Source organism: Pipistrellus hanaki (genome assembly GCF_964339955.1).
Source record: "Pipistrellus hanaki genome assembly, chromosome: 1".
Lineage (NCBI taxonomy): Eukaryota > Metazoa > Chordata > Mammalia > Chiroptera > Vespertilionidae > Pipistrellus > Pipistrellus hanaki.
In genome coordinates, this window is record NC_140503.1 from 144,409,474 (window position 1) to 144,424,031 (window position 14,558).

General features: G+C 40.2%; 1 protein-coding gene across 1 annotated transcript in view; it reads right to left on the minus strand.

The window, feature by feature from the left end:
* The window catches only part of TET2 (tet methylcytosine dioxygenase 2), a 117,865-nt gene extending 103,571 nt beyond the window's left edge, over positions 1 to 14,294 (minus strand). Inside the window, exon 1 of the mRNA XM_084861455.1 lies at positions 14,002 to 14,294. The gene's annotated coding sequence lies outside the window, so the exon portion shown is untranslated. The remainder of the gene's footprint in view (positions 1 to 14,001) is intronic.
* Between the last annotated feature and the right edge of the window lie 264 nt (positions 14,295 to 14,558).

Consider the following 14,558-nt stretch of genomic DNA (forward strand, 5'->3'; position numbering starts at 1 on the left):
ATCGAACCCAGGACCCTTCAGTCCACAGGCCAATGCTCTATCCACTGAGCCAAACCAGCTAGGACACATAAGATAAGTTTTATTAGCTATTCCAATTTTACAGATGGAGAAGCAGATTCGGAGAGGTGAAAGCTACTATGCTGAATAAGAATATACACAACTTATACGAAGGAAAGTTAAGATTCAAGACTAGATCTCCCTAACTCCAAAGATCAGATTGTTTGATGGCATCAGCTCTTTAGGAGTAGATTTTGATCATTGAGAAGTAAGGAGGCAATATAGATTCCTTTGGGGGAAGGAGGATATGGCAAAAAGCAGAAATAACCTAAAAGAGGATGGGAAAGGAAGGCCATACAGGTAATAATATCAAGGAGGAAGAAACTAGTCACAACAGAATGAAGCATAAAAGAATGGGTGAGGGAAGCAGAAATGAAAAGGGACAAAGCAAGTAGCCACAGTAAAATATTTTATAGGATTTAGTAAAAAAAAAAAAAAATTGCAAATAGAGGGCAAAGATAATTCAAAATGAATAGTTATTTAACCCTATGTCCTAATTCCTTCCTCAGTAATATGGGGATGATAGTACCAACAAAAATAGAGGTGATGTGAGAATTAAATAAGATAATTTCTGGAAAGTGCCTACCGTGGTGCTTAACACAATGTAAAGACATATTCAATATTGGTCATTATTAGTGTGATGTACAATATTTACCTTAGTATGACACTTGAAGCAAATGTCCTTCCCTTCCCAAGCCTCCATTTTCTCATTTGTAAATGCAACAGATAAGTTAGAGTCTCCAGAGTTCTTTCCAGTCCATAATAATATATGATTTTATGATTGAAAATGTACTACATTTTTGCAATTCTGATGATTTACTGAAATGTTAAAGTAAAGATAGTGGGAATCCAGGTAGCGATATCTTACAAGTTGGAAACGGCTCTACTTTACACAGCAAATCTAAAGTTCAAAAATACATTCAAACACAAATATACAGGCACACAGAATTAAACACACAGGTGTTTTGTTTGTTTGTTAAGCTGTTCAATTCAAAGGAAGGTGAATGAAAAAGTTTCTGATAATTTGTTACGAAGAGGAAAGAGAACTGGAACATGTATTCACTGAAAACTCTTCACAGCCTCCTTATTTTTTTCATATTTTCCCTGGAAACATAATTGCTAATATTTAGTCAAATGAATAACACCACTTTATTATTACATAGTTTCCTTTTGCCTTTTCTTCCCCTTTATCATGATTCTACCAGATAATAAGGGGTTCCCCTCTATACTGTTGCAGGTATAGATCTTAAACAGACTGTCATGTTAAGCAAAGTAGTTCTATACAAACACTCAGTAATTTTGGAAATCATTTCTATATGCAGTAGGAATGCCACACTTTTGAAAACAAAACAACATTAAAACAAGAGTCGTGCAGGAGGCAGCCAATCAAGGATTCTCTCTCACCGTAGATGTTTCTGTCTCTCTTTCCCTCTCCCTTCCTCTCTGAAATAAAAAAAAAATTGTGAGAAACAATTTTAAAACAAGAGAACATTGCAGCTTTCAATCCCAACTGTCTGTTTCCCTGCAGGTATGTGGTAACATTACGAGGGATGGTTAAGCTGCAGTAACTTCTAAAAGCGTCTGAGTCAGCTTGGTTATGAAAGAGGGCGATGCTCTTAAAGAGCTTCATCACCTCCAGCGCTTGGATAGTGAAGCACTTACTCACTCGTCCCAGTTCAACGCTACTATTTTAAGTTCAAATTAGAAAGCTTCTTTCGGGTGGGAATGAGAGTTTAAAATAAACAATGTGGGGTGTTGGGGGAAAGCCTCCTTTTAAGCACGTCCCATGTTTCTCCCTTCCATTCCCCCCCCCCCCCCCCCCCCCCCCCGTCAAGTTTTACTACAATCAGTGCTTCCTTATTCTGTATCAGTGTTCACGATCCAGGCCATTAAACAGTTTATGAGCTGCAGGCCACTCCTTCCCCACCTCCCTCCAGTTTCATCACTGGTGTTCAGAATTCTGGAACAGTGTGTATGAACGCCAGAGCCGTGGGTGCTTGGCCACATGGGAAGGCGTCAGGGATGACCTGGAACTCCCATGCAAGAGGGAGCATCCTGGCGCCAATGTTAACATCACCAAGACAGCTGTTGGCTTTCATGGATGAGCTCCCATTCAATTCCTCAGCTGTCTTCTAAAAGAACTGTATAAAAGCAGTTAATACAAAGAACCCTGAGGGTTTTGTACAACTTCATGATATTTGAAACAAAAATGCCTGCCATCAGTATTGTTTCATTTTATATTCACTGACAGAGACTTTGACTACAGTTTATTTAATTAACTATTTCTACTAAGAAGTCGTGTATCAAAAAAGTCCAGAATACACCAAAACTGGTTTGGCTCAGTGAAAAGGTCCCAGGTTCGATTCCGGTCAAGGGCATGTACCTTGGTTGCGGGCACATCCCCAGTAGGATTTGCAGGAAGCAGCTGATCGATGTTTCTCTTTCTCTTTCATTGACGTTTTTAACTCTCTATCCCTCTCCCTTCCTCTCTGTAAAAAAATCAATAAAAAATATTTTTTTTTAAAGTCCAGAATACAAACACATACAATCAGCAATAATTGAAAAGGGATAAACAGCCTAAAATAGCTACGTTGCTTCTTGTATGTATATTTCCATTCATTCTACACTCAATATTTTATAATACAGAAACAATTCCCTCTAAGTCTCATCTTTATGAGGATAGTCCATTGAATAAATCAATTTTTATTGCATGCTTGCCTCTCCAAGTGAAACTACGGTATAGTCGAATGAAAGCGATATTTAAATCCATTTCTTAAACTAGAAATACCAATCAGAAAGGATATATGCACCCCTGTGTTCATAGCAGCACATCTACAATAGCCAGAATTTGGAAACAGCCTAGGTGCCCATCAGCAGATGATTGGATCAAAAAACTATGGTACATCTACACAATGGAATACTATGCTGCCATAAAAAAGAAGGAATTCTCATCATTTGCAGAAACCTGGATGGAATTGGAGAACATCATGCTGAGTGAAATAAGCCAATCAATGAAAGAGAAACACCACATGACCTCACTCATTTATGGATAATAAAGAACATTATAAACTGATGAACTAAAAGATAGATATAGAGACAGTAAAGCAACAAGCAGACTGTCAAATTACAGCGGGGAGGGGAGGGAGATCTGGGGGAGATAATAGATCAACCAAAGGACTTGTATACATGCATATAAATACAACCAATGGACACAAAACTCTGGGGAGGGAGGATATGTATGGGAGGGAGGGGGGCAAAAAAAATCAATAAAATATATATATTTTTTAAAAAGATGGATATTGTTTATCCAAAGTGAAAAAAAAAATTTTTTTTAAATAATAAATCCATTTCTTAGAAATGCGTTAACTTAATCGTCTTTGTCAAATTCTGACCACTTTTGGCTTATAACCACATTTAATTTAGTTTCCAACAAAGGTATAAGAAGAAGAGAAAATATTAATGTTCCAATATAGGATAGATGATTTCTGTGAAAGCAAGAGGGTTAAGACATAGTATTGCTTTGGGTAGAAAAGTACTGTATACTCCTAAGAAATCTCACACAGACTGACTATGTGGGCCTACAGTGATTAAGAAAATGTCATCTTCCAAGCAAAATAATGAAAAGCAAGCAAATAAAACAAGCCAATGAAAAGAATCTTTTTAAGTCTATAATCTATTTCTAACGTATCTTAATTCAATGTATCAGAAGTGTACAGTATCTTATAACTGATAAACACTAAGTAAGTCATATTTTTTCACAAATCCAGAAGGGATCTTCACTCAGCAACAGAAATAAAAAAATGTCCATTTTCAGATTTCATTGTGTAGTTAAATGACTTCTTTAAGTAATTTCTTTCAAATAAGAAGATACTCTGATGTTAATTAGATTTATTTAAAGAAATTTAATATTTAAAGTTTATTTCTATGTGAATTATAGATTTGGACAAATTATCTCTAAATTATTAAATATCTAAATTTCTCTTATACCAAACATGACTTAAAATAAATTTGTTGCTTGGTTTATCTCTTAGAAAAAAGAACTTTCATTTTTTTAAAGTTGAATTCACTTCCTTTATAGTATCACTTTTCAAAGATTCTGATCTTCCCTCTTTTTAGAAAGGCAGTATAATTTAAAAATATACTATATATTTTGACAGGGTCATGAACCAAAGGTGTCTAGGTTGGGAATCACCCATCCAATAACCAGGTTTTCTACCAAATTCTCAAAGGCTGTGCCATATTGTAGGGTTGAATTAAAAAAATATATATTTTTTTTTAACTCCTGCAAGCTAGCTATACCAAACTTGGCTCTGACAGGATCATGAAAGAAGAGCTCAACTAAGCCAACTTTTTCATTAACTACAGTTTATTTTTCAATTATTTAATTTGAATTCTTTGTTAGGCAAGAAGGGTTCTATTTTGGGATAATCGATTACGACAGCCATCTAAAATGCAATATAGCCAGAACTGGTTTGGCTCAGTGGATAAAGCATCGGCCTGCAGACTGAAAGGTCCCAGGTTCGATTCCGGTCAAGGGCATGTACCTTGGTTGCGGGCACATCCCCAGTGGGGGGTGTGCGGGAGGCAGCTGATCTGTGTTTCTAACTCTCTCTCTCTCTCCCTTCTTCTCTGTAAAAAAAAAATCAATAAAATATATTAAAAAAAAAAAAGAAAATGCAATATAAATAGAACTCAAAATTTACTCATATTTTAAATATTCCAACCAGTCATCTTATAATGTATAATGAAAAGCACCAGGAAACATATGCCAGATACACAGGATTAGACATTTAAATTCTTGGTGTTTTGAAACTCAAGACTTTCTTTTTATTGATAGACATAAATAAAAAACTCTTAAAATCAATCTGAGGAAAGGAAGAACAATTCCCTAAGTATGGATATCTAAAAAATTTTTTTCTTTAAACTCCAAGTCTTGGTGTGAAGTTAAAAATGGAGGGGGTGGGGGGAGGTGTGATCCAATAATCCTTTTCTCGGTGTTCTGTGGTCGGAGTGTCTAGCTCAGTAAATCAGATTATGAATTTTCTTGCATCTGAAGATGCTCACAAACATGAACGTACGCTTTTTAGAGAAGGCTTTGGGAGACCGGGCAGCAGGCAAGTGCACGCAATTACAGAGGCACCGTAATTGCAGCCAGAACTAAGGCACAATCTGCCCACATTTTCCAAAATCACAAAAAAGTTTGACATAGCTGGCTGCAGGAGTTAAAAAAAAAAAAAAAAAAAAAAAAAATCAGCCTTTGAGGCTTTGGTAGAAAAACTGGTTATTGGATGGGTGAATCCCGACCTAGACACCTTGATCTTTGGTTCGTGACCCTATCAGAGCCAGACAAGGGCTCCCGGCCTATGAATCAAACTGTTTGACTCCTCTGCCCACAGAGACACAAAGCCCTGTACTCTCTCAGCTGTTACATAAGAGTCTCTGGAATTCTAGGATGGTGTTTGTAAATAGCGCTGCCATGCTCTGCGCACCCACGTGTCAAATGCTGATGTGACCGCATGTAATCGGAAGGCGAGGGGGGAAAAAAATCGACAAGCTCCAAGGAGAAACCTCTCATTTCTCACATTTTATGAACTACCAGAGACTTTGTTTGCAGAAATGATTTCTTGTTCTGTTATGAAGTATGCAGTAAAACAAACAAAAAGCTAATAATTAACCAAACTAATTAGAGAGTGTCTAAAAGCAATCCTTCTCATGCAAAAATCATGAAAGTTTATAAAATTGCTGAATTTTATAGCTGGTGGCAACTATAAAAATTCTATAACTTCAAAGTAAGATACTTCAAACAAAAATGGGAGAAGGGCTGAAAGAAGTAACAGATTAAAAGGTAAATTAATAGGAACAAGACAGTCTATTAGGGTGTGATATCATTACACTTTTCAGGTTCTGGTGTTTTACTGTGGAAGCAGCACAACTAATAATTAAGGCAATTTTAATGGGCGCCCTAGCTTCTTAATGCAGACAGGGGGGAAAACACGAGGAAAACAACTCACAGATAGATCATATTGTAAGCTCCGCGTACTATCATTATTTTAAGCCCATTTTCTTCTATATTGAAAGACAAAAAATATATACCAATTTGAGGAAACTATAATTAAAAAAACCATCTTGAAAGTTGAGTGAATAGTACCCATTAAAGTATAATCTGGACATAGAAACTAGATTTTATAGTCTATCAAGAAATTAAGTGACTTGGTAAGTCAGGTTACAGCAACAGCTAATTAGACATGACAACAGAAATTAAAATTATTATTACTTTGCCACATGCACAAAACTATGAAATTCTCTAAATCATAAAAGTAGCAAATAAAAATATCAATACTATCTATGGCATACCTGAATAGAAGATCTCTTGTTCCTGGCCTGATCACAGATGATTCTGCTCTCTAATCAGAGCAGTCCACTGGCAAAAACTCACAACCCTATGGTTTTCTTTTGAATATACTGTGTTATAGAATAGTAAGAAGCCAGGACAAGTGGAACGGGGAAACTTGGACAAGACAGCTAAACAGCAGTTTGCAACCACCTAGTAAACCTTATGTTCCCTAATCTAAGGACACTTAAGAGTACATGGTTTGCACCCTCACTGGTTTGGCTCAGTGGACAGAACGCTGCCTGCGGACTGAAGGGTACCAGGTTCGATCCTGGTTGCGGGCACATGCATGGGTTGCAAGCTCGATCCCCAATTGATCAATGATTCTCTCCCATCATTAGTGTTTCTATCTCTCTCTCCTCTTTCCTCTCTGAAATTAGTATATATATATATATATATATATATTTTTTTTTTATTTTTTTATTTTTTTTTTTAAAGAGTAAATGGTTTGCACTGCTCCCCAACCAGAGGGTAAGTAGCTTAAATCACCCTACTCAGGGAGATAGATAACAGAAATACAATTAAGTGCCATTTGACAACCACACTCAAACACAGTCAAGTAAAAAGACAAAATATCATTGTGATACTTCAGCATAAAGCTGATAAATATTCTATTAATCCACCCCTAAGAGGAGCCTAAACACCAAAAATGAGGGTCCAAATGAACACTTCCTCCAGGGAGCATGCCTGTACCATTCCCTCCCCCCCTTACCTTCCCCCACAGGCACCCATGAAACTCGCAACCTGGGGAGCAATGGGCAGCAGCAGCTCATCTCGGGCTAACCCTCTGAACTTGCCTCCAAGGCCGCCTTTTCTCTGACTTCCCTGTGAGCCAAAGCAGCCCAGCCTAAGTATATTTTTGCTGTGGTCAATAAATTCTTGCTTTTTTACACTTTGTCTCTTGATCGAAATCTTTTCTTCAAGAAGACAAGAACCAAGGTCTCCTCCTCTCACTGGTAACAATTGTACCTTCAGTAGTAATGATTTATAAAAAATAAAGCCAGAAATATAAATAACAAATCAAAATATTCCACTTCCTATGTATCTAATTTGTTTTTAAAAATTATAATTTTAGAAGTGCATTTAAAAAGCAAAGATGGAGTACTACACTCAAAGCCAGAGAGCTCCTATTCGAATATTTTATACAATATTACTTGTATAAAAGCCTACTATCAGCCCAGCTCTGTGTGGCTCAGTGGCTGAGCGATGGCCCAGGAACCAAAGATCACCACTTTAATTCTCTCTCATCACTGATGTTTCTATCTCTCTTTCCTTCTCCTTGCCTCTCTGAAATAAATTTAAATATATATATATATATTTAAATCTATTGCCAGCTGAGGTTGTTAACGAAGTGTTACAAGAAACAAGAATGAGTAAATACAAGTAAGCTATTCATTTCTCCCATAAGGAGAACCATATTCTATGATTGCTTTCCACAATAATCAGTATGTCAACTTCTTGATGGGTTAGAGGTTCTAACATGAGTGTCTATGCCTGTCACGAATGTATAACAAACCTACAAGTAAGTGTCATAGTCATATTCTTAAAAAAGTCAAATTCTGGGTTATTTCCACAGCTCTTTCTTGAAAAAGTAATGATCACAGCAATTGTATTTCCTTGAGTAGAATAACAAGCATACATTACTAAAGTGATATGCTTCCGTATCATTGAATCTCCCCACCTCCGTTATCACTCATGTCCCCAAGCTATGGGACCCAATTGGCAGCAATCCAACATTCTCATCAGAAAAAGGGAGATAAGCATTGCTTAACAAGAAGAATGTCTGGTATCTAGAATTACATAGAGTTAGAAATTCAAATAAACCAACCCGAATAATTCACCCCGTGTCCTAATTTCAAAGGCACTAGTCCTAAAAATCTGTACTCATTTTAGCATCAATAAATCTATTTAAAAAATAATAATAAATAAATAATTCACAAACAAAAAAGTCTGTAAAAATTGTTGGTATTTGTAAAGACTATGGCCACATGTAGCAAACCATGGAGAGCATCAACATTCTGACCCTGACTTTTTTTAAAAATATATTTTTATTGATTTCCGAGAGGGAGGAAAAGGGAGGGAGAGAAAGAACGATGATGAGAGAGAATCACTGATCAGCTGGTTCTATGTCATTCATTAAATTATTCCTCAGTATTTGAGATGCAATGGACATATAACATTATGTAAGTTTAAGGTGTACACTATAATGATTTGATATATCTATATATGAGGCCCAATGCATGAAATTCGTGCATTGGGCTCAGCCCTCGAAGCCCAGATGCCTCGAGGCCCCTCGACCTCTCGGCCCCACTCACTGGTCATTCAGAAGGTTGTCCCAAAGGTCCCAGAAGGTCTTTCTACCAACCGGTCTAATTAGCATATTAGCTCTTTATTATATAGGATATATACACCAAATGGCCAGATTATTATGATCTCTGAATGCATAATAATCTGGCCACTCAGTGTGTGTGTGTGTGTGTGTGTGTGTGTGTGTGTGTGTATGTATGTGTATGTATATACACACACAACACACACACACATATATATGTTTGTATATATTATAGGCCCAGTGCATAAATTCGTGCATGGGTGGGGTCCAGCCAGCCTGGCCAGGGGGAGGGAACATGGGTGGTTGGCTGGCTTGCATGCTGTTCGAACTCCCGGATGAGCAGACAATTTGCATATTAGCCTTTTACTATACAGTATATACACTGAGTGGCCAGATTATTATGAGTTCAGAGATCATAATAATCTGACCACTCAGTGTATATGAAAATGATTACCACAATAAGGTTAGTTAATATATCCATCACCTCACAGTTACAATTTCTGTACATGTGTATGGTGAGATCTTTTTAAGATCTATTCTCTAGCAAGTTTTAAATATACAATACTATAATGTTAACTATAGTGACCATGCTATATATTACATCCCAGAACCTATTCATCTTAGAAATGGAAGTTTGTACTCTTTGATCCCATTTATACCATTCCCACTCCCCTCTCATTTATTAAATCTTGACCGAGTAGGATATCAGTAGGTTCTATTAGGGAATAAAAAGACACAGAAATCTGATTTAATACTCTATCTCAATAGATGCAAATCTAATTTAAAAGAAACACGTATAGTATTTTTAGTGAAGCAGCCAGTTCATTGCATTTCCTAACCTTTCCTTCAAAAACACTTCATCCCAGTTTATTCATCTCTTAATTAAAATTTCAGATTATTTTAAATTTAATTTCAAGTTACTTTGAGTAACAACCCTTAGTAAGTATAAAATATTGAGTTCTAAATTCATAGGACTGCAGATAAGTTGACAACATTGAATTTAGTTTTAAACAAAATATTGAAAACCCATCCACTATCTATTTCTACTTCTAAAGGCCTGGCACATTTAACTGAGTTTCATGACAAGTGGAGAAAGCATACATCAAAACTGACAAAATTTTCTATTTTGGAATAGGCAACCAAAATGCATTTTATTGAGAAAAGATACATCTATTTTAAGTCAGTGATTTTCAACAACGTACAATGTAGGGCCTGAATAATGCTAGAAATCAGTACATAGATACAATTATTTTGGGCTTGTAGTTACAATGATTCAAGTGCTCACTTTACCCTCTCCCCTTCTGGAAGTCTTCTCTCCTACAATACACCAAACCAACAAATGTACTGGATAACCTCCTGAAACAATGTCACAATATTCACTGAGCTTTTGCAGTGAGTCAAAATAGAAATTGAAGATATAGACCAAGGAAATACGTGTATTTGGCAAGCGCATTTGTGGTTGTGTTCTTCAACAAAGTTTCCAAGATTATCAGCAGCTCTACTTGGCAACCTGAGTCTCCCACAGTAAAGATTCCCATTTTACAGTTGGCATGTGAGATAGCTTCCTGCTACTGGCTTTGGTGCCATTACTACTCTTAAGAACTAATGTGCAATGGTGGCGTAATAGTTGAGAAAAATGTTATTTTGATGAACCAACCAACCAACCAACCAGCCCAGCCCAGCCCTGTCCACTGTCCAGAATTTTAACCTGTCCTCCTAATAGGAAACAATTACAGTACAACAATCTATATGGTTGTTTATAAAACAAAGAAAACCCCCTCTACTAATTTAATAGGTAAGACTATTAAATGCTATTAATCAGCAACAGTTGAACTTATAAGTAGAAGCAATTGGAGCATTAAAAAAAAAAGCAGAACTAGTATTTCTAAGTATTAGACATTCTAGAATGTCAAACATGTATAGCCTTTGAAGACACTTTATTTCAAGGTAAGTTCATAAGAACCCATAAGAATTTACCAATTTGGACTTGGGGCAGGAAGCAAAATAAAAGTTCCTGCCTAAGGTGTGTCTGTGAATGAATCATAAGGGCGGCTTTGTAATGAGGTCAGCGAGTAAGGAAACACATTTCAATGGTGACATTTGGCTCACAACACTGTGTGTGGGTGGAGCCTTGGAGAGATTGATAGAGAAATTCTAACTTCAGCAAGTGAAACCAAAACAGTAACTCCAGTTTTTATTACCTAATGCAAGTCCAGTGCCCAAACAGGACTTTGGAAATCTGTCATGACAAGTCCGCAGGTGCATTTCACTTGTTCAGGAGTGAGGTTGACCTGCCTCTGTCTAGGCCCTTGTGCCCCTGCATCAAAACCAGAGCCATCCCTCTGGCGCCTGGCACACACCAGCACAATGCCACATCTAATTAAAGCGCTACGTTGGTAAATGTGTGAATTTACACAAAGCAAGGGACGTCCCTCATTCTGAGGCAATTTCTCACTATCCATTAGTTCAATTAAAAGAATAATTGAAACAATATTGTAGTTTAAGAAAAAACTATCTTGTGGTTGTCCGCTATCACTTCCCTAAAATTCAATTACCCAAGACAGTTCTATGGCTGACATTTTTGGATCCAGGTGGTACAAACTCTCACAAATATGGCAAGTGAAAAACTGAGATTATGCATTTTACTATATATATTTCATACTGATTCAAATAATTCGTCTTTTCTAATATATGAAAAGGTGGTACATGTGTTCAGATTGTCAATTATATGCACATCTCCTTATAATCATTGAAGCTCTCATAAAACATTAATTAGCAGCTATTTTCACATGCAAATAAGACACATAAATAACCAAAAAAAAAAAGTCTAAATTTGATAATAGAAAAGAACAACCCTTCATGGTCATAATCAAAATTATTAACAAAATTAGGTAATGTTATTTATCAATGTGGGCAACTATATCTGTTATTATTTGAATAGCTTGAAAACAGTATAAACCACAACATTTGAAGAAAAGTCCCCCCAAAGTAATTAGATGCTAGTCTGTTAGCAAAGAAAATTATTTATTTTTAAATTCTGACTTGCTGAAATAATTAACCATAGTTTTCTCATCAAACAGTAAGCATTTATGCTAGATTCCTGTGTTCTTTCTTTAATGTTTTATGAGAAATAACTAACCAAATGAGCCATTTCTATTCCACAGAGATGAGTAATACTTCTTCGTGTGAATTAACCTCTAGTATCAGTGATGCAAGCACACTTACCTGCTTTTTCAGAGATCAAAATATGAAGAGTTGCAAAGTGAACTACTGAGGACAAATGGTTTTAGAAATCTTACTTATGGAGTAATGTCTACTATTGTGCTTTTTCTTCTGCCCATCTTTTAATCATACACATGCCTTACAAACTTAAGCTTGACTTTCCAATCCTTCATAACACCTTTCTGCTTAATGACACTAAGAAGATCAATATTTATACTATGCTGAGATTCATATTCTCTTTCAAACCTATTATGAAACACACATACAAACATGTAAAAGCCTATAGAACTCCCCACCAGTATTTCAAAGTGTCCATTACCATGCAAATCGTGCTTTCATTCTTCAGGCAACAATATTCACAACCTTAAACAGAAACGAAATCCCTATCTTCTCCTTACACATCTCAACTTCCCCTAAGACACAACCTGACTCTTAGCATAGCTCATTTGCTGATGATTATTTTTGGATCTGGACCTGGCATTACTAACCCTGATTGAAGAGGGGGAAATCACAATATGTGGTTTGAGATTTTTAAATCCATATATGTAGCCAACTCCCTGGACAGACACATGTGAAAAACATTTCACTACATTTTAAGCACACAACTGGAAAATAATAACTCTTCTTCCAGTTCCTGCACAGGAGACGAAGAGGGGTTGGAAATCAACTCCAAGCGATTAAAAGTATGTCAACTGCCTGCAAATAGCTAACCTTCCCGGGAGTCTGGCCAGGCCACACTTTATTTTGCCATAGGTAGAAAACTCTCCATAGAAACTCTGTTAGCTTACTAACGCCAGACCCAGTGAAAAGATCAAGATTCGACTGTGTGTGTGTGTGTGTGTGTGCGCGTGTGTAAAAGGAGGAGGAGGAGGGGAGGAAGCCAAAAGCCCATCGAGAGAGGCAGAGAGATAAAAGACCCAAAGAAAGAGGGCAGCCCGGAGAAAAGGAGACATTTGGACGGGACTGTTCAAAATCTGCTCTCCACTTCTCCGTGTCTCTGCTGGGATTGGGTTTCGCTTCTGCAGGCGCCCCTGACCTTGCCGTCTCCCGGCTCCGCGCTCCCCCTCCCGGCCGCCCCCTCCCCGGGCCTGCGCCCGCCTTTGTGTCTGCCTGTCACTGCCCGGGCGCCCGACGGAGCGGGTGCGGGAGGAGCACAAAGCCAGGGCGCAGGGCTGCACACACACACACACACACACACACACACACACACACACACATACACACACACACACACACACACACACACCCCGTGTGCGGAGAAAGTGGGTGCTGGTCCTGTTGGGGGGACCACAGAAACTATTCTTCCCCCTCTCGCTCGGCGCCGCTCACCCATCGCGCGGACTTGGGGGGGAAAACACAACAAAACCCCACTCAGCGCACTCCAGCCTCACTCCCTGTGACATTCCCCCATACGCCCCCCCCCCCAAAAAAAAGAGGGGACACGGGGTAGGAGAGGCGCATGCAAACCCAGACCCGGACCCGGACCCGGAGCGACAGCCGATAAAAGGGTCGAAAACCCCGGTCCGTGTGCCTCCCGGGGCGGGTCGGGGTGGCGCGGAGACTCCCCAGGCTGCCCCGAAGGAAGGGGGGCGGGAGGACCAGGAGGAAACGCAGGGGCCCCCAAAGCTGAACTCTTTGAGAAAGGAAAGCCGAGAGAGAGAGAGAGGAAAAAAAAATTACTTTCCCGAGGATAAAAGGCCGGGGAAGCGGCCGCTCCGAGTCACAAAGGTAACTTTTCCGGGCGCCCCGGGCGGCCCGGCCGCGGCCGGAGCGCGGAGCGGACACGGGGCCAGCGGCTGGGAGGGGGCGGAGGGGAATTAAAACTATATTTGTCAGCCATGTTGAAGACAAGGCTCCAGTCATTTGCGAAGCTTCCCTCTTCCCTCTCGGCATCCGCGGGTGGCACGGGGGGCGGGCGCCCGGGCCCCGGAGCCCCGGGAGCGGGCGCGGCGGGGAGGGCGTGGGGGGGGGGGGTGTCCGCGGCAAAGGCGGGCGCTCTGACCTCGTTCCCGGCGCGCAGCCCCGGAGCCAGGCGGCCGTGGCGGTCGGGTCTCCTTTCTAACAAATCCTAAAGGGCAGCCATCTTGCTTCCTTCTGCTCCTCTACGAAAGCAGCCTGGCCTCCGCATCAATATTCATAAGGCAGTTTGACGTCTGTTCTCATCACTCGGCGGGGCCGGCGTCTCGGGGCGGCCGCGCCGAGGGGGCGGACGTGACTCGCATGCCAGCCGGGCCTGGGCGCGCGGCGCTCGCGGGCGGGGAGGCGGCGGCCGCCCAGCTCTCCTCCTCCGCCGCCGCCGGTCCCTCCTCCGCCTCCTCCTCCTCCTTCTTCTTCTCTCCTCCTCCTCCTCCTCCCCCCGGCCCCGATTCCGCCTCCTCCGCCGGGCCTCCGCCGCCGCCCAGGGGCCCGCTGCCCCCGCTCCAAGAAGGCGCCCCCGAGCCGGGGCGCACGCACCGGGGCCGGACACTGGGGCGCGCGGGGCGGCGATCGGAGCGGGTGGGGAGCAGGGCGCGGGGGAAGGTCCAGCCCCGGAGCCGCGGCCAGACCCCGGGCACCCAG